Here is a 23,085-nt window from a genome sequence, read left to right as displayed (position 1 = left end):
TTCTCCTGTTACCATTTTTTTCCTGACATCTGTTCATCACTAAGCCAGCAATAGATTCAGTGTCCCACCATGATGTATGTGAGCTTCCAAAACACTTTGAGAGGAAGGAAGAGATTGCTAAATGTACAGAGAGATGGGCAAAGCCAGTCATGTCATAGCTTAAGCGAGCTTGTTGATAGAGGAGGTTTACAGCTGTCATTAGAGAAATGGAGAAGAGGGCCACTAGCATAAACTCACAGCTCACAACTCACACTCACACCAGTGGCAGCTATAGATCAGGAAAACAACATCTCAACACATGGCAGTATTTTACTGCTGAACTACTGGCCTGAAATTCTGTTAATATTTATCTAATGTGCTGATCTTTAACATTTGGACTGCTGCTGGTAGCAAATAGTCAAACCAGCCCGAGGCCTTCACAAGTGTGTTGACTGGCCAGAGTCAGACTAAAGCTTAGCAAGTCCTCCTACCAATAGTCCAAAGGCATCTGGAGCTAAAAGGGTCAATCAACTTACATCTCCTTGGTTTGAGCTATCTGGACTCTTTAGCAGCTACTAAAGGCAGTGAGGAAGCTGGGATGCTGTAGATGTGGTTTGCATATATTCTACATATACATTATGAATTTGGTCAGTGTCTTTGACAGACAGAACAGCTTGATCTTGTCTCTGGAATAGAGGCTTCTAGGTCACTGCTTTTCAAGCTCCTACGAAGTACTCTGCTACCACCATTGCTACCCATCACTGCACACTGAGCTGAAACAGTTAACTATGAGCACAGTGGGGCTAATATCTTTGAAACATACTGGTTTCAAGCCTTGCTTCTCCTTGGCAAGACACATTTTTAATAGAAAGGTACACACTATTTTCTCTTTCAGTATCTCTAAAGAGGAGAAAGGTTCTCTTCTCTCTTGAGGCAGTTTCACAACAGCCTAGCTCCTGTGACCCTAATGAAGCTATCCTCATACTGTCTCTAGAAGGAAAGAAGATTCAGAGCCACTAGGAACTTAGGAAAGACTGCTGTGTATCAGATCATAGAATCATAGAGTGCTTTGGATTGGAAGGGACCTTTACAGGTCATCTAGTCCAACCCCCCTGCAAGAGCAGGGACATCTTTAACTGGACCAGGTTGCTCAGAGCCCCATCCAACCTGACCTTGAATGTTCCCAGGGATGGGGCCTCCACCACCTCTCTGGGCAACCTGTTCCAGTGCTTCACCACCCTCATTGTAAAAAATTTCTTTCTTAAATCCAGTCTAAATCTACCCTCCCTTTGTTTAAAACCATTGCTCCTTGTCCTGTCACAACAGACCCTGCTAAGAAGTCTGTCCCCGTCTTTCCTATAGGCCCCCTTTAAGTACTGCAAGGCTGCTATAAGGTCTCCCCACAGCCTTCTCTTCTCCAGGCTGAACAACCCCACCTCTCTCAGCCTGTCCTCGTAGGAGAGGTGCTCCAGCCCCCTGACCATTTTTGTGGCCTCCTCTGGACCCGCTCCAACAGCTCCATGTCCTTCTTATGCCGAGGGCTCCAGAGCTGGAGGCAGCACTGCAGGGGCGGTCTCACCAGAGCAGAGCAGAGAGGCAGAATCGCCTCCCTCGACCTGCTGCCCACGCTGCTTTTGATGCAGCCCAGGATACGGTTGGCCTTCTGGGCTGCGAGCGCACGTTGTCGGCTCATGTCCAGCTTTTCGTCCACCAGTACCCCGAAGTCCTTTTCTGCAGGGCTGCTCTCGATCACATCATCCGCCAGCCTGTATTGATACCGGGGCTTGCCCCGACCCAAGTGTAGGACCCTGCACTTGGCCTTGTTGAACCTCATGAGGTTCACACGGCCCCACTTCTCCAGCTTGTCCAGGTCTCTGTGGATGACATCCCGTCCTTCTGGCGTGTCAACTGTACCACTCAGCTTGGTGTCATCTGCAGACTTGCTGAGGGTGCACTCGATCTTGCTGTCAATGTCATTGATGAAAATATTGAACAGCACTGGTCCCAGTACGGACCCCTGAGGGACACCACTTGTCACTGATCTCCATCTGGACATTAAGCCGTTGACTGCTACCCTCTGGATGCGACCATCCAACCAATTCCTTATCCACTGAACAGTCCACCCATCAAATCCATATCTCTCCAATTTAGAGAGAAGGATGTTGTGCAGGACCATGTCAAAGACTTTACAGAAGTCCAGATAGATGACATCCATTGCTTGTCCCATGTCCACTGATGTGGTAACTCCATCATAGAAAGCCACTAGGTTGGTCAGGTAGCACTTGCCCTTGGTAAAGCCATGTTGGCTGTCTCGAATCACCTCCCTGTCCTCCATGTGCTTTAGCATAGCTTCTAGGAGGATCTGTTCCATGATCTTCCAAGGCACAGAGGTGAGGCTGACAGGTCAGTAGTTCCCAGGGTCATTCTTTCTACTCTTTTTAAAAATGGGCACAATGTTTCCCTTCTTCCAGTCACCAGGGACTTCACCTGACTGCCATGACTTTCAAATATCACGGAGAGTGGCTTGGCAGCTACATCAGCCAATTCCCTCAGGACTCTGGGATGCATCTCATCAGGTCCCATAGACTTATATATGTCCAGGTTCCTCAGGTGGTCACGAACCTGATCTACCCTTACAGTAGGAGGGGCTTTACCCCTCTGGTCCCCAACATATTGTCCATTGACTCGGGAGGGGTGAGGAGAGCGGTTGCCAGAGGAGACTGAAGCAAAAAAGTTGTTGAGTACCTCAGCCTTCTCGTCTGTTGACACTAGGTCACCATTCTTGTTCATCAGTGGAGGTACGCTTTCCTTAACTTTCCTTTTCTGGTTGATATACCTGTAGCAGCCCTTCTTGTTGTTCTTTGCATCCCTTGCCAAGTTCAGTTCCAGCTGCACTTTGGCCTTCCTGACCCCATCCCTACACAAGCGGGCAGTGTCCCTGTACTCTTCCCAGGTTACCTGTCCCTGCTTCCACTGCCTGTGCAGTTCCCTCTTACTCTCTAGTTTGACCAGCATGTCTTGACTCAGCCATGCTGGTCTCTTCCCTTCCTTGCCTGATTTCCTGCATCTGGGGACTGAGAGCTCTTGCACTTTCTGGAAAGCATCCTTGAAGATCTGCCAGCTCTGTTTTGCTCCCCTGTCCCTGAGGACCATTTCCCAGGGGGTCATACTGACTAACTCCTTGAAGAGCTGCAGCACTAGTCTGCTGAGTGATGGTCAGAAGACTGACCTCTTTTGAACTGTTTTTTTCATGAGTCTTTGAGTAGACTGAATCTGGAAATGGTGACAGCAGGCAGTGCTGGCATACCAGACAGTGCCTAGCATACCAGACTATAATACTGGTTGGAATCTTAGATACTATGATATACCTAGAGATAAACTATTCCAGCAATTGCAGTTGATTTTTCAAGGTAAACTTCTCATTGCTGTGCCCACGTTAAACTACAGATTACTTTTTTAGAATCTCTTTTCTTTGATTGAGTTCAAGCTCTTTCTTTGGAATAGCGCTTCAGTTTTCCTTCCTTATAAGGTTTGAATCACATATTTTACTACATTCTTTTTTCATTGGTTTTCTTTTGCATGCAGAACCTGTTGGCTTTCTGTTCTGTAATACCATACACCACTCCTAACACGATCCTAGCAACCTACCTGGTTACATCCAAAAAAGTTTTTGCTCAGTTTGCCTCCTGGTCTGAAGTGCTGCTTAGATGTCTCTCATTGCAAGAAGCCTTCCCCTCTTCTGCTATTCATCATAGCAATTTCACATGCTCTCTTCAGCTGTTCTCTCCATGGGCTGGTGAAGCTGGTACGGTTATTATCCTCTTTATCCTGTACAAAGTAAAAAAAAAAAAAAAAAAAAAAAAGATTATTTATGGATAACACTGGAGACCACCCATATAGCAAGAAAAATTGAGAAAAACCAGTTGTTTTCATGCTCAGGGAAGTTATAAGCATACATAGCTTGGATTAGACAGTTCTTCCCATTTGACTTCTGTTCCTCAGTAAATATTTGTAACTTTGCTGATAAAGCAATGCTGGATTTCTCAGCTGGGTTTCCATGTGGACAATAAGCTGTGGGACTGGAGTATAGGATCTCATTCTATAATGAGGTTTCTTGAATAGTCAGTTATTCCATTCTCTATCTTGGTTGTGAAAAATCTGCTCAGGAATCAAATGGCAGAACAAAGTCTCTAAATACAGCTGCTTTGGCTGTATTATTGATTGCCTGTGAGGCCCATGGCAATAGGCGATAAGGGCTCAAAGGCATTAAAACATTTTTTTATCGTGACTTAAATGCAGGCAATTCATGTATAGAAAATGGCAACATTGCAAAGTTTTTTTTTTTAAATATTATATCATTTCTATTTAATGCGCATTATCTTTGCTTCAGTCTCATTTTACTCACTAGCAAAACACATTACTCGTTTGTGCCTGCCCTGTCTATGCATACTAGAAGCTTCTGAGGACAGTCACTGCATATGGGGATAGTTAAGTGTTATGACCATGTAAAACAGCACAAGCAATAATAACCTGAAGGAGGGAGTAGTGTAAGTACATGCCCATGGTTGGCCAGCCTGGGGCTTTGAAGTACATGGAGTTGAGATGTAGCTCAAGACAGCCCTCATGCCAGGATAAATTGTGTGACTAGCAATTGGACAATTCTGGTGCAGGGCTGCTGACTGATCTGAATTCCAGCTGGGTAAAGATGCTTACTCTGAGGTCAGCATCACTGGCTTGCCTCTGACCCAGCTCTCCATTTAGCTCAACACATTTTGCAATGGGACACCCAGAGAATTGTCACCATCTGTCACCTGTAAAGTACTTTCCAAATACCTGCATACACCTTCAGTGCACATAATCTGCATCCTACAACTAAGCTACAGGAAGGTTTGATTCTTGGCTCAGCGGTCAAAACTGTTCGCCCCTTCTAAGTTCACTAGTTTGTAATCGCTAGTTTCTTCCTAACAGAAGAAAAATTCCCTAAGAAGAAAGAGACATAGGAAGATAAGGATGACTTCCTTTCTGAACTAAGAACAACCCTAACACATTCCTTTTGCCCATAGATCTCAAAGTGCTTTACAAAGGCAACAAATATCATTGACACCACTTTACAACTAGGGAAACAGGAGCACAAAGGGGAAAGTTAGTTGTCCGAGAACCCTTCACTAGACCAACAGCAGAGGTAGGAATACAAACAGTAATCTGCTGACTAGGAAAGCTGCCCCACGTACATGCTGACTATAGTTGTCACATTTCTAATGCCAATAAAATCTTTGTTTAGCATTCTTTGTCTTTCTGCTAGGGACAAATTCATGCAAGAACTGTTTAGACCTCTCTGACCCCCTTATCTCTTCTCTCCTTCCCTTCTCAACATACACATTCTCAGTTAGTCTTCATCTGACAGTGAAAGTCCCTTTGGGATGGACTTACGGGTTATATTACTAAAGTTTCTTTTTCCAGGCCTCTTTCTTATGGTATTGGCTCTGGTATTTAAGAGATAAATTTTATGTTTTGTGCAAAGCAGGAAGATTAGGCACGTGGGAGGTTCAATGTGTTCAATAGGTAGTTGAAACAACATCTTCTATATAAAGATTATTTCAAAATTGCACTCAGTGCAAGTTACAGTTGAATGCACTATTTAAATGCAGCCTTGGCTTTTTAGCAATTTCCTGCCCAGAACAGCAGCTCTCTAACTGTTTTGAAATAAAAAGACATAAACGTTGGAAGGGTGCAAGCGGTCAATTGACCTCATCAGTGCTCAGCACTGGTGCTAGTCAGGAATTTTCCAACAAAACTATTTTTTTTTTTTTTTTTGGGGGGGGGGGGGGGGGGACACGACATGACACACAGAAAATGCTGATCTCTCAGAACTGAAACTTTTTGTGGGAAACACATCAGTTTCAACAAAATGCTTGCTGGGAAGAATCTTCCAGGCCAACTTGAGACTGATGGGCAAAACCTGATTGGGAAAGGATCCCAGCATAGCCAGCAGCCCAGTGGTTAGCACATTCCCTGGTGATGTGGATTTATACCATGTGATAGAGGAAAGATTGAGTTGGCTCCAAATAAAGCAGAGCAAGGATTTGACATAGTCTTCCCACAGTCATTGCAAATAACCCCAACCTCTGGGTCATCGTCTCTCTTCTGCCCCAAGGAATAGGATTTTTATGAAGTCAGAACCAATCCAACAGGAGCAGTTGTGCTTAACAGATTGATCCTTGTCAAGGAGGTGTTGCAGACCATAAACATGCACCCTGGTCTCCTACATCTTATAGGAATACGCTCAGAACCAGGCTTTGGCATACTGTGAGCTGAACCTCTATTCTGCTCACTTGCTCTCTCTTTAACAATAAGTCTTATTTTTATCTTGATGAGACAAAAATTCTAAAACATCCACATTTTTCCTAAAACAGATGTTTTGCTTTCTAGCCAGCTTTACTCAGCATTTTGTAGAAAGGAGCCCTTGGTCTGATACCAGACGTTTAACATCTGCCCAACTTATGATTTTCCCTTGCAACCATTTCTTAAAAAGTGACCAATGTATGCATAATGAGAAGCATTTTCTATTACCTCAGTAGGCTGTGAATCACACCCCAAATTCTTTGACAATTCCCCAAAGCATGTTGTTGGGTTTGTTTGTTTAATAGAAAATAAAAGATGTGTTCTTTACAATAAAACATCATTTAGAGAAGCATGGCAGGAGACCGCACTGGAAAGGTCAGTGGTCTGTTGTTTTGCCTTCTGTACATTGCTGTTTCTTAACATCTTATTTTTCTGTTCCTAGTCTCAGAGAGAAACTGGCAGGAATTGTGCAAGATCCTTGCATAGCTAGAATCAGATGATCTCTTTGCTACGGCTCTGTTGCTATAGCTCTGTAGCTACTGGAGAACTGGTTTCCACTCCCTTCAGCTACTGACTGTTCCTCACTATGGTCTTAATTATTGTGAAATAATGTGAGATGAATCAGGTGAGTGAAAAATAAGGGATCTGTCATCAACGTATTTACCTTATCTATTTAGAATAGAATAGGATATTTCAGTTGGAAGGGACCTACGATGATCATCTAGTCCTGACCATCAACTGCCTGACCAATTCAGGGCTGATCAAAAGTTAAAGCATGTTGTTAAGGGCATTGTCCAAATGCCTCAAACACTGACAGGCTTGGGCCATCGACCACCTCTCTAGGAAGCCCATTCCAGTGTTTGACCACCCTCTCGGTAAAGAAATGCTTCCTAATGTCCAGTCTAAACCTCCCCTGATGCAGCTTTGAACCATTCCCACGAGTTCTGTCACCGGGTACCAGGGAGAAAGGTTTCAAATCACCAACACCCCATTTTTGATAGTGTCAAGTTTTCCCCAGCACAGATAGTAAATAAATTCAGAAAGAAGTGAAAGAAGGGAGAAAAAGGAGGAAGGCATAATCTGCGGATGTGCTAAAGAATACTGTGGCCTCCTAGTATTGAGGAAGGCAGTGACAGGTTTTCTCAGAGGGTCAGAGAGGTACCTATGATGTAGAGAAGGATTGTGAAATGCAGACTTTATATCCCTCTCTTTGGCTGAGGCCAATAATTAGAACCCTCTTTCCGAAACTGCTCAGGCATATAGGAGGAGTGATACTGACAATTGTGTCTTTAACCTGTCCAACAGTTTCCATTTGGAAAGAAGCTCTTTTCTAACCCTATCAGTATAAACTAATGCTTTACTCAAAGCTAATTCTTCTTCTAAATTAGGATCTGCATTTACATGTAAGTAACTGGTAGCTGGATGACAGTCTAAAGGAATATTAGCTGAAAGGTGCTGAAGAATAATAGTATTATTCTATCATTACGACAAGAAGAAAAGGAAACTGTACATCACATGAAAGGCTGACCAGCTGCTAGTATAACATAATTGATGGGTACATTGCTGATTCAATAAATGCTAAGAATACAGAAATTTATCTACAAAGTCAGATACTCTTGTGTCCACATTAAGAATTTACTAAAATGTATAGCACAAATATACCACATATTTCTTGGTTATTTCTCTTTGCATGCTGGCTTATTTCATATCTTCCCCCCCCCCCCCCCCCCGAATATTTTTTAAAGACACTGAAGAGGAGGGGGTGGGGGGAAGGGTTCTGGCAAGCAAGCACCTCATCTTACCAACATAACTGGGGGGGGGGAATCATTTCCAGACTTGACAAGAGCTAAGCTATGCACAGCACCTACTGAATCTGAGTAAGATTTAAAACTTGGATACAGACAGCAGGCACATCACAGCCTACCTTCAGAAACAGAATGGCTGCAGCTGAAGGGGAAACTCAAGCACTAATGATCAGTTAAGTACTCGATTGCTTCTGTCAGTAAGTTTACAACATACCACAGGGAAGAGGCACAAAAAACCTCCTTAGACAAATTCTGAGTACATTGACAAAGGAAGAAAGCAGATCTTATAAAAAAAGTCAACATTTGTTAAATAAAACAAAACATGGTGCTGAGACTACAGCTCAATTCAAAGTGAAGCTAGGCAATTTTACAGGTAACTGGAAGAAGTATTGGGAGAGAGAAAACTCATGCTTCAGACAGACATCTGGTGATTACAAATTAGAACTGGATATTCGCTGAGATATGATTACCTAACCCTGGACTATGTTTAATTTCTTGCCTCTTCCTTTGTAGAATTTAGTTCTGGTTGCTGGGGGTATAAAATACCGAACTATTACATCTTCATTTGGAAAACAGAGACATGAGGAAAAAGACAATCACACACTAGTGCAGGTGGGCATGTACATATATCTGTACATGGATATGAATACATATTTGGCAATCCTGAATGTAGATGGAAGCTTTGGGATGCCAAGAATGGAAGCAGGGGCCTCATAGCTCTTTAACAAGTAAAGCCTCTATACAACAGATATACTCGAGATGTAAATAAAAATAAGATAACATATAGTAATCTACCTGTGCTGTATAAACTATGTTTCTGGTTTCTCTGCATGAGAAGCACAATTTCCAAGACTTCAGCTCCCATTTAAATAGCAAATAGACGTCCTAGTTTTCCAGAGATTATGAAAAATCCTATCACTGCTCTATATGCTGGAGTCTATCAGCATAGCTGACTGTATTTCATTTGGAGCAGCAGAGCTACGTCAATTTGCACTAGGCAAGGAGCTTCTGTTTCCAAACAGACCATGAGGAGAGTTATGACCTGCAAATCAGGCCAGAATATCCTTGGCTCTGTTTCAGGATGCAAATACTGCTTTTTCTCTTAGAAATACTAAAATTGAATGATCTAGTGAGGAGGCCTTTTCTACCTACTTTGGTTATGGGTCTTTTGAGAGATTGTTTTGACTATCAAGTAGCTTTTAGCGGTTATCAGTGACCACAAGATCAATTTACAATCCTAGAAAACAAATACAATTCTTGCTTACAATAAAAAGCAAATGTGCAAGTAGAGAGGAAAGAAGAGAGAACAGGATTAATAAATTACAATTGTTAGCAAGCACTAACATGTATTGAAAATGGAAAATTCTCTGGAGTATAGCTGAGCTTCTTTTATTCAGGTCAATGACTCCTTTTGTGATTCCCTTCTCTAAAAAAGAGCATTTTTCAATGATTTATGTATAATAATCTCCACATCAGCATATCTTATTTTTCACTATTTGTTTGTTAAACATGCAGCAAGAATGTCACACTGAAGCCCTTAGCCTTGAAAATACAACTGGGACAAAGGCATAAAAATATACATATAAAATAGAAATATTTATTACTAAAGCTGATGTTTATGATTTGACATGTAGGTAAGGGAAAAAAATACACCATTTTAGATTGCTGAGTTAAGGCTTTAATGGTGTGAGTTTCAGACAGATACATGAGGGCTGTTTATTAAGCAAAAAAAAAGAAAATCATACATTCACAGGCCACCAGAGCAGGAAGCTGCAGTAAGCATTACAAAGGCAGCTTTTCATTGGTCTGTGCTGTCTCTTTGCAGCCTGTAGGAGTCAGAACTGGACAAAAAAAAAAAGTTATTTAAATTATTAAGATTACTTGAGTCAGTTCAAACAGATTTGCAAATTCTTGAATTCAGGGTGGGTTTTTCAGGACTGAACTTCATCATGGAAGGTTTTCAGCCATCTCTACTCCTGTCTGGCTGCCTATATAAAACCTTGATACTTCAAAGTGCTCACCCACCTCTATGCCCCAAGTGACTGTTTCAAGTTCAGGAACTGGCATGCTGATTTCTTGAACAAAAAAAAAAAAAATTCAGGTGTCCCCTTCTTTGAAGTTTCATTAATTACAAAGGCTTGTCATCCAGTCAAAGAGCAGGACAGAGCCCTGTGCCAAAAAGGATGTGATTTCCAACAGTGAATCTGAAGACTGAAATATTATCTGATGTAAAGACTGAGCATATCATTTCTTTGTCTTCAATCACAGCAGACCTTACATAGGAACACCTCTTACCAGGCTAGAAAAGTCAAAGAAGGTCTCAGATTACCCCAGTATGTATGTCACATTGGATTATCCTACCAGTAAACCCATATCTAGATGAATTCTCATTTCCACCCTGAAGACTTGAGAAATGCAGAAGCCACATATGGGAATTCTACACTGGGCAAAATTGCACTGCATATGAATAGTGACAGCATTTTGGAGGTTATAACTGGTTATAGAAAATACTCAGATAATTTTGATTATTTGATTGACAAGTGAAAATCCCAACAGATTTCAACTGCAGTATGAATTATCTTTTTTACCAGTTTATACTGTACCTATCCCCTAGTGATGTAGAGGATTTCATTGTCTTTGCTGTCAGTACAGAAACTTTCACCAACATAAAATACATTTTCAAAATCCTCGGGGGACGGATGGACCACACACACAAGGGGAAGGGGTGGGGGAGAAATCAGTAGATAAAATGGCAGATTTCCAGTATGTTTCAGCTAACAGGTCTGTCCCACCCTGCCAATCTCTGGCCAAGACTTTAGAGGCAACCAAGCCTTCTTACTAGAGCTGTATTCTCAAAATTGACTGGGTACTTAGTAGGCACTGACGTCCATAAATATTTCACAAGGAAAAGAATGCATTTCCCAGGCATTGACTAACTACATATATTATTTATATGAAACCATAACTTAAGTTGAAAAACAATAAATGCTTCAACAACAGACCTATTCACAACCTACTCCGTTACTAAGTAAAATTGGTTCTGGCTGTTCCTCAAGATCTCATAACTATGCAGAAATTCAATGAGACCTGCATATAAACATGACCTACAAAGATGGAATATGAGATTGTAGTCACTTCACCAATACTAGTTAACTTGAAATTACATGGACAAGGGATTATAAGACACTGAAATTAATTTACATTTTATATTTGTATTATACTTTGCACTCTTGTTTGAGATCAGGTCTCCCACTCTAAATAAAGGGCAGAAAATGCACAACCAGGAAGTAGTGTTCTCTCCCATTTCACATACGAAGGGTTAGAGCTCAGGGAGATAAAGGACTACATTTTCTACTGCCATGCCCCCAGCATAGCTCACTGATAGCCTTTTCTGGAGGAAGAAGTTGGTACAAAAAAGATGAAGGTCAGGAAAACCAGAGATTGCACATTCCAGGTTCATGCCAAGAGACTCCTAAAGAGCTGGGAGCTGAATTGAGACTTTCTACTTCCCAAACAACTTAGCTACAAAACTCCCCTTTCTTGGTAAATGATCTTCAAACAGGTTTTTAAAGGACTGCTTTGTCATTCAACCTGTTCAACACCCGTAGAGGAGGCATCTCAGAGGAGGTGTAACAGACTAATGCTCTTTTGCCTGAAGCACTCATAGCATTAATGGAAGTTAATTCTGCTGGTGAAAAAGGGTTAAGTGAGTTTTTCTAGCTCATAACCACAGCTAGGGAGAAGGGAAAAGCTTTTGGAGGGGAGAAAGTGGATCTGAGATGTAGGCAGTACCACCACCATTTATGTGTTTACCACTCAGCTGGCAGCTAATGGCCCATGTATAAACTCAGGATGAAAGTGAGTAAAATAAATTGCATTCTTTAAAAGAACCATCTCTTCTTTCAGTGGCACAGAAAAACCATCCAAAATGCACCCCGGAAAGCTATTTTGAGTTTGTTTTTTTGGCAAGACACAGAAAGTGCCAAGATAAAATCAGTCAATTCAGTATTGTGAAGGGAAAAAAAAAAGCAATAAAAGCAGTGGAAGCTCTGGAGACAAGACTCACCTCAGTGCAGACAGCAAGAAGGATATTTATGCACTATTTATACCACTCCAAGTGCAAATTTTGCCTTGCATCAATTATAATGCACGTTTCAAAGATCTTTCTGCAGCTCTGGCATAATACTAATAACGTAGCAACAATGAAAGGCTGAGGAACCAGGGCTACTGGCAGCCACTTTGGGCAAGATCAAATGGCACATTCCTCTCCCTTGACACTCTGAGAGATCGCACACATCTTGACAAGCAAACACACAGAGCAGGCTGGAAGTTGCAATGACAGAGGCTGTGTTAGTAAGGGAGCATTTCCCAAGCGCCTCCTTGTTGCTTTCTAGCTCTTCCTCCATTCCCTTCACTGCATTGAGTTGAAGTGAGAGGGTTTGGGTGCTACTTGGTTTTACAGTGATGTGATGGGGGCCAGGCCATCAGTCACTGTCAGAGGAAGGAGATGCATTAGTGGGATGTTTGGAGGCAAACCTGACTGCTGTTCTGCCTCCCCTGCCATGGCTGCTCATTTTGTGAAGGAACAGGGAAGAAGGGTGTCTCTGAAGTCACTCTGGAGCTCCCACTGCTTCTGCAAAGCATGGCAGGAGGGAGGCCTGACCCAGCCCTGCTACCCTGCTTTCTCCTTCACTGACAGAGAAGAGCACAGATTCGCATCCCACCTGAAACACACAGCTCTCGGTAGTGAAGCCCACTCACTTATTACAGTACTACTGGTTTATACGGCAGGCGTGAACTAATTCAGTTCGTTTGGATCCAAGAGCTCTCAGCAACAGACAGGAAGATAAATAACCTTGGAAAAGGGGGTGGTGACAAGCAGGGACTTGTGGAAACTGACTGGAAGGATCAAGAACCCGCACACTCAGCTCCCCCCACTCCCTCAGCAGCCACAAAGCATGCCCACCATCAGATCCTTCAATGCTCTCTGCATTTCATCTTCCACTGAAAAGGCATTTCAGGGAAGTTCTGCTTCGGCTGAAATAGGCAACTAGCCCTTGATACCTGGTCCTTTGAAGGCTTCTGCCAAAGAGGATTTCTGGTAGCACCTACCGTGAAGATATGCCCAGCCCTGTGTTTCCATCTCATCACTAAAGCCAGCCTCTACAGACTCCATTACAGTTGTTTCTTTGCCCCAGTAGCACTTTGCCACAGCAAACTGATCCCATCAGTTGAAAATGCAACTCATCAGCAGGAGGCAGTGAGCAACCTAATTCCTTCAGAGGATTATTCAGCCATGTGATCCCAGGCAGTACCTTCAAAGATCAGAATGTATCCCCAGTTTGGCTTCATCAAACTCCAGCATCAAACACACCTCCAGGTAGCTATTTTCTCTGATTTCTGGAGCAATAATATTTCAGTGACCATCTTGCAGAACCGAGTTAGACCACTGAGAAGTTCACATGAAGGTTCTATGTGCACGATGTCTGTACTCACTTACAAGCATTGGCAGACCACAAGTGATCCACGTACCTTGTGCTCATCCTCAGCACAGAAAAGCTAATTTCACACCGAGTGTGAAAGACGACAGTAGGACTGTGTCCAATCCAACTCCCCTCTACACCAGTTTCAAGCAGATATGAATTTGTATAGGCTGCTTATGAAGGCCTGGAAAAGGAAACCCTGACACAGCAGGGTGAAATCACACACAGCTCTGTCACTCTAAGGGCTCACACTATAAAACCTTCATTGCTCCAATCCGTGAAGCAAAATGACGAATGACTCCAGTCAAAAGCTTACAGTCAGGACCTAAATCTTCCACCACCCCCTTTCTGCATGAATTAATTTTAGGTGTTCTGTGAGATAAATTGAATTTTGCATTCTTCCAACTGCAAAAATAGATTGTTCTAGTTATTAAAATAAATATATGAAGAAAAAAATTGAAAAGATAAAAGAGAAAGGAAATACTAGTGTAGTCAGAAGTCAAAGAGTCATGCCAAATAATCACAGTGGTACTAAGACACTTGTGCTATATTTTTGCAGGGGCACCAAGGAAGGAAAAAAAAAAAAAAAGGGAAAAAACTCACACCTTTTCAGAGAGCACCTTTTTGAAGGGAGTTTAAGGTTAAAATAAAGGCAGATGTCATAACTTAACCTGCCCTGCACCAGCTGACTGACTTCAATGGGAGCGAGAATGGGCCAAAAATTTTTAACCTTCTGGTTATACCTCCAGCAGATGCAGTGCATTCTCTGATCAGTATGGGGTTTTTATGCCTGAATTACAGATTTTGCCCATCATGGTTATCTTCTTCAAACAGCCTTCCTCTTCTCTCTTCCACTAGGCACCATACATCATTTTTCTCTAACTGACCAAGTTCAGTCCTACATAGAAGACGCTACAAAATCTTAGGTGTCCAGGAGGCTGTGGTTGGACTTCCCAGAACACAAGATGCAAGATCCTCCTGAAAGTTGTCTTGGTTCCTCAGTCACCATTTACCTCCTTTCTTGTTGCATTACTGCATGTCTCTTCATACTAGTTAACATATCTACCATCTACCAACATTTCAGCAAGGAGAAGTCCTATGCTCCTCAGGCAGTAGAAAGGCAAAAAATACCAGATACCAAAGCTGAAGAGATTAAAATTAAAGAGATTGACACCTACATGTTTGTCTATCTGGGCCCCTGAGACTGTTAAGCAGCAATTACCACTTAAAAGGCTTCAGTCTTCCAATGTCTCAGTCACCCACTAGACTAGGACCTCTCAGGGCAGCCATTGTGACCTTTTTAGTAGAATATTTTACGTTCTGACAGTTGCAGATCAAGCTCAACTGGAACTATTTACCAAACTTGGAGAAGAAACACTTATAGAGGTGAAGACATTTTAAAATAAAGCATCTGAATTTTTTTTAAGTGAAAAAATTTTGAAAATGAATGTTTCATTTCAGCTCAATTAAAATATTTCATTTTACTTAAAACAAAGTTTTTACTAAATTTTTTTATTCAGCCGGAAAACCAAAAAAATTATTATCAATTATTTCCACAGTGCTTCTTAGATTTGGGCTCTGAATAGATTTCAGTACAGAAGAAAAACAATCAAGTGCTATGTTGCTAACTCGACCAATTAATTCTTGGTTCTGCAATACTGGATTTTTTCTTAAAGCCCCAGCTTCTTGAATCATGTGATTATATGAAAATCTCAGCTTGCTTTCCCACAGAAAGTAGAGGTCTGATAATTTGGGTTGCAAACAAAAGCTTGCATGGTGAGGCACGAAAGGCTTAAAATGCCCCAAACAAGCCAAACATGTATTTTTCCATCTTAGCGATTTTAAAGCCAATCTTGTAATATGGAATGGATATTATTTGTGATTTTTGAACTCTTAGGGTAGAGAATATTGCAAATTACTTTCCAGGAGCTATCAAGAAAAAGATGCTTCAGGATACCTCCATCCCTAGGGCTTTTAACCCTTCTCTTGGCCCCCTCCCCCATTGGTTTTGGGGAAGGAAACCATCAGCCAGCTAACTCTGAACCCATACAAACAGTAAGAGTTAATTTGTTGCAATGTATCTGAGTGTAGTAACTGATTACATTTTTCCCCAAAGGAAACTTCAGTTAATTTGGTTAGTGACTCATATGCCAGGCTGCCAATTACAACACAGATGATTACACACATAAATTCACGTCGGAGTGGCTCAACGATCACAGGGAGGGGAAAAAAAAAAAGAAAATGAAAAAAAAAAGAAGAAGCAGAAAGAAAAAAAAGGCTCCTCGCTACCTTCCTGGGATTGGGGGTCGCTAAGCACCCCGCCCTGCACGCAGCTGGGTGCCCACCAATGCCATTGGAGACTGAATGCCAAAACCTACAAGACTGGGACATGACATCTCCGAAATGGCAGTGTCTTCTAGCTTTCCATTTGGGATTTTCATTGCAGAAATATGTTGCACGCTCTCTGAAAGATTGTTTGCCAGTATCGTTAGAGGAATCCATATCCAAAGAAAGCAGAAAGGAGGTTAAATGAGCAGTGCTTGGCAGTACATCAGTAAATCATTTAAAGATAACCTGTGCATACCAATACCAAAAAAAAAAAAATCCAATTAAAGTAACTTATTACAAACCTAGTCCCATTTCTGAAGTGCTTTATATTCCTAAGGAGGAGTGAGAGAGGGGGAGGAAAGAAAGAGGACAAGGAGTCAGAGTCTGATACTACAACATGAGGAAAGCTGAATCTAGGCATTAGAAAAAAATTCCCACATGCTTCATCAATTGGCCAATGAAATCAATATCAAGGGGAGCTGGCCAGGCTCCTGAATACATATATTCAGAGAAAATTAGACTTTGCACTTAAAAGCAATAGGAAGCTCTGACATTTGGTGGAGAGCGTAGGAGGAAGAAGGTGTCCTTTTATCTTAAATGAAAGATACTTCACTGGCCTAAAATGTATTTCTAACAAGACATTCCTCTAGATAAACAGCTGCATACATTTCCTTCATTTAGGGTCAACAGGCTAGCTATAGTATATTTAGCAGTTCCTTGCTGGAGAGGTCAAAATCCTTTAGAAACAGTAATTAAGCTTCGTGGCACCAGGGTACTATTATACGAGTTTTACAGGGGGATAGATAAAAGGACGTAGCGGCTAAGTGATTTGCCCAAGGTCATTAAGCAAGTCAGTGGCAGAACCAAGTACTACACACAGACGCCTGGTCTCCCATCCTCACCTCTCACCAGTAGGCAACTCCCCTACACTGGCCTTTATTAAATTACCATTACAAAATGTATTAATTTTAATTTGGAACTATGTAAATTGACTCTTTCGCAAAAGACAGCAATTGGCTGTTAAATAAATACCAAGTGATTACTACAATCATATTTGCTGAAGGGTGGATCATCAGTGTAATGTGCTGGGTTCAATAAAAAGGTTATTGCCTGTTAAATAAACATGATGAGCAGAGTCTGGACTGATGTGGAGCATGTTCAACAGACACTGGCTTTGGTGGGAACTGCAGCTGCTCAGCACCTTTCAGAGTCTGAGTTCAAGTATTTTTTGCAATATGTAGGGAGAAAACTGGCACTGCCAAAGTAGAGATAACTCCATTAGCAAGATAACCTTAGGTCAGATTCTGGCACCCTAAACTTGATTATAAGAGTAGTTAAGTCTCACTGATCACTGTAAAAACAACTCAGTGCAAGATGCTGTTCTTCACAAGGGTAAAGGTAGTAGAAATCATTCCTATAGTATGAAAGGGTAAGACGATTTTAGTGTTAGTGCTAAATTAAGTGCAGATACAGGAAGCTAAGGATCTTGCTTCCGTTTTTATTATAACTCAGCAGAAGGGGAGAGCTGTAAATTCAGTTGAATGGTCAAATTATGTCTTTCAGAGAGATGGTCTGTACACAAAGGAAGCTATTTTAAATTGCCAGTTTCTTTTATGTTTTTCCAAAGTGTGAGTTTATAAGAATAGTGTTTGTTCTCTGCCAAACAGTCACGGATGCATCAAAACAGTCTTTGTATCCTGCAGAACTGATTGTCATTTGCAGTTACACACTAAGGCAAGCACCCTGCTATAAACTATAGTCATTCATTTTTAGGCTGCTTCACTCTGCCAAAGCAGGGTGAAAGGACACTATTACAATAAACCCTCCGTTCTGATGTAGTTTGTCAGTGTAAGCAGCACGTCTCACTGGAACAACAAATATTGTTCTTTGCTAAAGCTAAGAGCCAAACAGTCAATGCATGTAGTAACTGCTACTTATGTTAAATAAACAATTTTTTAAAAATCGGCTTTTCCAGCACGAAGTCCGGGCAAAAGAAAGAGAAGAGCAGTACCGAATTAAAGCACTAGGTGGCAAGCCTCTAACAAGAAGTAACTTGGGGGAGCAGAGCCTCAACCAAGGCTTTCGGCAATCACCTGACAGAATTTCGCGTTCTGGAAAAGTGTTCTTCATTTAAACACCTAATGTTTCCCATTAAGAGCTAATGTCCTCCCTATATGCTGGCATAGAGCAGCGGCTAAAGCATACAGGACAAGCTGTACTGCAGACATTGCTTGGAGAGAAGAATTCTTACCATTCTTATCTTCAGACCTTACCAAGATGTTCTTTTCCTGTTAATGTTTCCTTAATATAGTTACTTCCCCCCCCCCCCCATTTAGTCTGTTTAGGGTTTTGCTACTGGAAACGGCTGAAGGTTGAGATATGAATTTCAGAAGATACAGGCTCTGCTTGATTTGGAGGGAGCCAGTTTGGGAAGTATGTGATGTAGCTTCTCTACCAACAGCAAGCCAGGCAGCACAGCCACGCACACACATCTGCACTCGCACAGGCCAATTAGAATGTTAATAATAATTAAGTGTCTTACTCCTAAGACGCTCCTACACAGGGGAATGCTAAAGTGCCAGTCAGCTCATTTCATTACATGCAGCCAGACACCTCTCAGACCTCGTGTATTTGCTAAGGGAGCGGAGCAGAGCGATTCCAGCTCCAGCCAATCTGATTTCAGATGATCTGCTCAACAAACAAATTAGAGCAGCCTACAGAAAGAAATGTGAACCAGAAAAAAGTCCAGCTGTGGCAGCTGAGCTATACCTTTTACCTCAAACTGAGCCACAGCAAATAAATACAGGGTGAAACCTATAAATTTCCAGTTTGCAGGGTTTTGTGGGAGTCTTTATCTAGCTTTAGTTCACACGCTTCAAAGCAGCTCCATTTCAGATTTGAGATAATCCCCTAATTAAACACAAACTCAGCCTTAAGCTGCATGTCATCTGATTTCTACCCAAAAAATCAGAACTGGACACAGACTTGCTGGAGTTGTTCAGCTTGTTCAGGTCTGAGATTACATTTAACTGGACAGCAAGGGCTGGCCCAGAGGTCGCCTTCCATCTGTTTGAACCACACGAGTCACCCACCTTCCTCATCTTTCATGAATGCTGTAGTCTGGCTCACAGCTGACCACAATGCGCTGCTTATTCACAAATCAAGCCGTTTCAGATGTTAGTTTGCAAACAGCGATGTCCTTTGATGGGCAATAGGACAGAAGGCTAGCAAGAGGGAATGCTGGGTTTGCTGCTGGAAGTTCTTGGGTTCAAGGCTTGCCCATCTGGTAACGTCCAGGAGGGGGCTGGGAAGAAAAGCTTGGATACAATTCTCATGAGCAGAACCTCTTGAGTGACTCTGCAAAGTTTTGGAGTTTCATTATCCCTGGCTTAAAAGGAATTAATTTAGTGTGTTTCTGATACCAGAAATGTTATGGCTACTTTTCACCCAAACCTCTACTTTCAGAAAAAGAAAAAAAGAAAAACAAAGTGAGGCAAGAAGCAAAATCTACAGGAGTATGAAAACAGAAAGCCCTGTTTATTCAGAGTGCACTCCAAATAAAGCAGATACAAAATAAGTCAAGACTGAGTCATTCGCGTTTCCAATAAATTAAAGGAAAAAAATCCCATCATTTTTCACTCTATTTCACATCAGAGAACAATCACAACAGACTACTCACTTAATGCGGTGATGACTTTGCCCCTGCCCCCAAGGGGTTTCTCTGCCTCTCTTGCAGAAAATTCTTGCCCCCATTTTACATCTCTCCCTACATCCAGTTTGCCCCATTTCAAACACTTTGGGTTCATACAACTGCCTGCTTGCAGTTTCTTTTTACTGTCGTTTGATTTTTACCAGCTGCAAGAGAAAAAAAAATACACAAACCCATGCATCTGATTAGATGTGCATGACACATAACACTACACCTGGGTTTACCCAGATTCAGTTTTCCCAAAAGATCAGAAGTCTGAGCAAAATCAAGCCAGTCCAGCAACCTGAATGCAGTAGAAACAAATGAAAGTCCCTCTGGGTCCTGTTTCCAGCTTCTCCACAGATAACTGGAGGGGATGCTGTTGGGCCAACTCACTGGCTGTGGTAGAAGTCTTGCATACCCAGCTTCAATTTTATCTTCAGCCCTTGGGAAGTGAAAAGCTACATGAGGAATCCTAACTGAGGACTCAACTTTCGGTTTAGCTAGAGCCCTTTTAAGCCACTATGGAGACAGAAAGTTTTGTTAAGCCATGTACAGGTATTAATGCCTTCTGTTGCAGCACATGAGTGAAAACAGTCATAGAACTTGGGTTAGAAGGGACCTCGGAGATCCCTAGTTCAAACTCCTGCTCAAAGCAAGACTAAGTTACAGTGGTACATATACCACAAGACCTTGAAACAGAAGTGAGCAGATGTGGGGAATTTTCTAGATAAAGGTCTTTCCAGAGCTTTTTGGAAATTTTTATCCAAGCTTAGCAGTATATAAACAGAGTTTGCTCTAGAGCAGAGCAGCTGCTCTGTAACTCAATAAAAATATTTTCTATATTGCATTGCTGGTGTGCTCTGAGCTTCTAAAAGTATTATAGAAGGTGGAATCAGAAGTATATGGTGAAAGCAAAAGGGAAATAGTTGCATCTGAGTTTAGCACAAAAACCTGATTATGATTTCACAGGAGAACTGAGGGAGAATGGAGTAAACTCCTACACTGAGCTTACTGCTTGGAGATTCTGCCACAGTGAGGCAGAGAACTGAGAACAACCTGGAGACTTAATGTGGGTATTCACTCCCACAGGGATGCTGCTGACTGACTTAACTGGAACTATATTTGACGCAGACTGTTTTGTATTTTCTGCCCACTTTGTACGAGATCAAATTCCATCCACTCACTCATAAACAAGAACTTCTGTTTTCTCAAAAATTTACTTACAAATTTTAAACAGAAAATAGCAACTAAACATGCAAAAATAAGTTTGAATAACTCTAGATGATTTGCACTAGCATTACTCTGCACATACAAACTTTCAAACCATGGAAAAAAATGAAGTGTTCTTGATAGTCATTTTCCTCTCAGCTGTAGAGTAACAAACAAGTCTGTTTTACTGTTATTGCAAGGCATCAATGAAACTGTAGGAGAATATCTGAAAATGTAAGAAGTATTTAAAAAGTCAAATGGTCCGAGCTTTGTTATTCACATTCAGCTAATAAGACTAATGTTAACTTTTGGAGGCATCACTGTCTATAAATTACAGGAAAATGAGCTGGGCAATTAGCTGGAAGCAAAACAAGCATCCTCATCCTCTGTAGAACACAGCAAATTATTTTATAAATAAGTGTTTGATCAAATAATCATTTGATCTTGAGGGTTGTGTAACCAAAGTTTTCAATCACTTCTCCTTAGCTGCCAAGAGTTTCAGAATTACGGAAGCTATATCATTTTGTCAACCTTCAATGCACGGAAATGTTGAGGCATGTCCCCACAAGATGATTATCTGTCTGACTTGCAGTTGAAAGCTATTAGATGCTACTTTTAACATTAGCTGAGAATTGCCCAGTTGCAGTTTTAAAGTTTGTTAAGGATGACAAAGATGAGCATGACAGACTTGCAGTGATTAAATGCTTCTTGAATTTATTTCACAATGTGCTAAATGTTTCTTATGATACAATCTTAAAATTAGAATGAACTGATCTTGTACCTAGTGAAGTTTATGACACGATGAATTCTTTAGAGAGTAAATTACAATGAAACATTGATAGCAAATTACTTGGTTATAAATGTAGCTCATCCAAAAACACATCATGACAAAAACAATGCATTTTATTCAGTAGTATATGTCTGCTTTCATATCTGATTTCAGCAAATACGACTGTTTTCACCTTACACAATCACTTCTGCTGGGGGGCGGGGGGGAGCAAGCTTTACAGTCATTGTTGAAGAGCTAAAATTTTACAAAAAGCTGAATAGGGATAGTTTGCTGAGAAATACTGTATATATAATAGACTAAAAAAATTAAGTGGAGTGTGCACGTACTTCACAAGTGTTGAATTTGGACATGGTATATTTCTCTATCTTCAGAGTCCTAGTTCTTTCAATTTCTTATAGTTTGTGGAATTAATTATGCCCATTTCTACCTCAAATGCAGAAGTGAAACAAATAATTTCCTTGGATAAACAGAGTTGAACAGATTGCAGAAGACCACAAAATATTGATTATGTTAAGTTTGAACTTCAAATTAAGGCACAAATGAAGGTTAATGTCAGTTATTCATGTAAAGAGTCTTATGAATTGCTTTAAAAATGTATTGAAAAAGTATCAAAACTGGTCATAAGTACTATTTTCAGTAACAAATTGAAGATTACAGGACTGAATTGTATATTCAAAGGTAGTGGATGTGAACATAAGGAGAAAAAATACAGGATTTGCTAAGGGAAATGACATTTCTTTAAATTGCCCCTTCAAAAAAGGCATTCTTCCCTTAATTACGTAGTTATTTCCAGGACAGGTGATCATTCTGCTTTGGATGCAGAAGACGGGCAGTGGTCAGACCAGCACTGTATTCTAGCTAATGTTAGCTGCAAAGCCTACTTGGGTTATTCTCAGTAATCAGCAGAGTGAAAAAGCAGGTACAACTGCCAGGTTAAAACTGGAGACAGGCAAGGATGGTTTAGTTCCACCTCCATAACCACTGCTCTGTCCTGGGCAGATCACAGCTCAGCTGTAACCATAAGCTTCCCATAGGCAATTCAGGCTGTTCCCACCAGCTGCTCTGTGTCCTCTGCCATAACCAGACCAAATCAGCGTGCTTGCTATAGGTAGCTGGAAATGGCCAGTACCAAAGGGTCAAGAGACCTGCTTTGTGTTCTGGCTTTATTGCTGCATTATTTTTTACTTCCATCCAGGTGCTAAGAATGTTGTTGCTGTAATTACTATGAAATTTGCAGTATGATTGGTCTGGAGTCCTTATATACACACATCCCTTCAGGACACTGTGCTGAATTCTGAGTTCACAGAGCCACAGAAACTGACCTAGTTGTGTTCAGACTTCCTCTAGAGATGTGGTATAAATTTAAGCCAGGGAAACTGAGTCTCTCTCTGCATTAAAATGAGAGAAAATGCCAGTGTGAAGACAGTTGGGGCAAGCTGGGATCTGGGCCTTAACTCT

The 23,085-nt window shown here is 41.4% G+C and overlaps 1 protein-coding gene across 6 annotated transcripts in view; it reads right to left on the bottom strand.

Moving 5' to 3' along the window:
• MYL10 (myosin light chain 10) overlaps positions 1 to 23,085 on the bottom strand; it is a 168,636-nt gene that overhangs the window by 143,822 nt on the left and 1,729 nt on the right. For 2 of the 6 annotated variants that reach the window (XM_075517870.1, XM_075517874.1), the window contains exons 2-3: positions 9,872 to 9,967; positions 3,628 to 3,800 (exon numbers count right to left, since the gene is read on the bottom strand). The exons of 2 other annotated variants lie outside the window; for them this stretch is intronic. The gene's annotated coding sequence lies outside the window, so the exon portion shown is untranslated. The remainder of the gene's footprint in view (positions 1 to 3,627; positions 3,801 to 9,871; positions 9,968 to 23,085) is intronic. 2 more of the 6 variants (XM_075517872.1, XM_075517871.1) reach the window with 2 other exon arrangements.

The sequence above is a fragment of the Mycteria americana genome, chromosome 15 (genome assembly GCF_035582795.1).
Source record: "Mycteria americana isolate JAX WOST 10 ecotype Jacksonville Zoo and Gardens chromosome 15, USCA_MyAme_1.0, whole genome shotgun sequence".
In the NCBI taxonomy this organism is placed as follows: domain Eukaryota; kingdom Metazoa; phylum Chordata; class Aves; order Ciconiiformes; family Ciconiidae; genus Mycteria; species Mycteria americana.
Note: the sequence above shows the minus strand (reverse complement) of the source record. Positions and strands in the feature narration are given on the sequence as shown.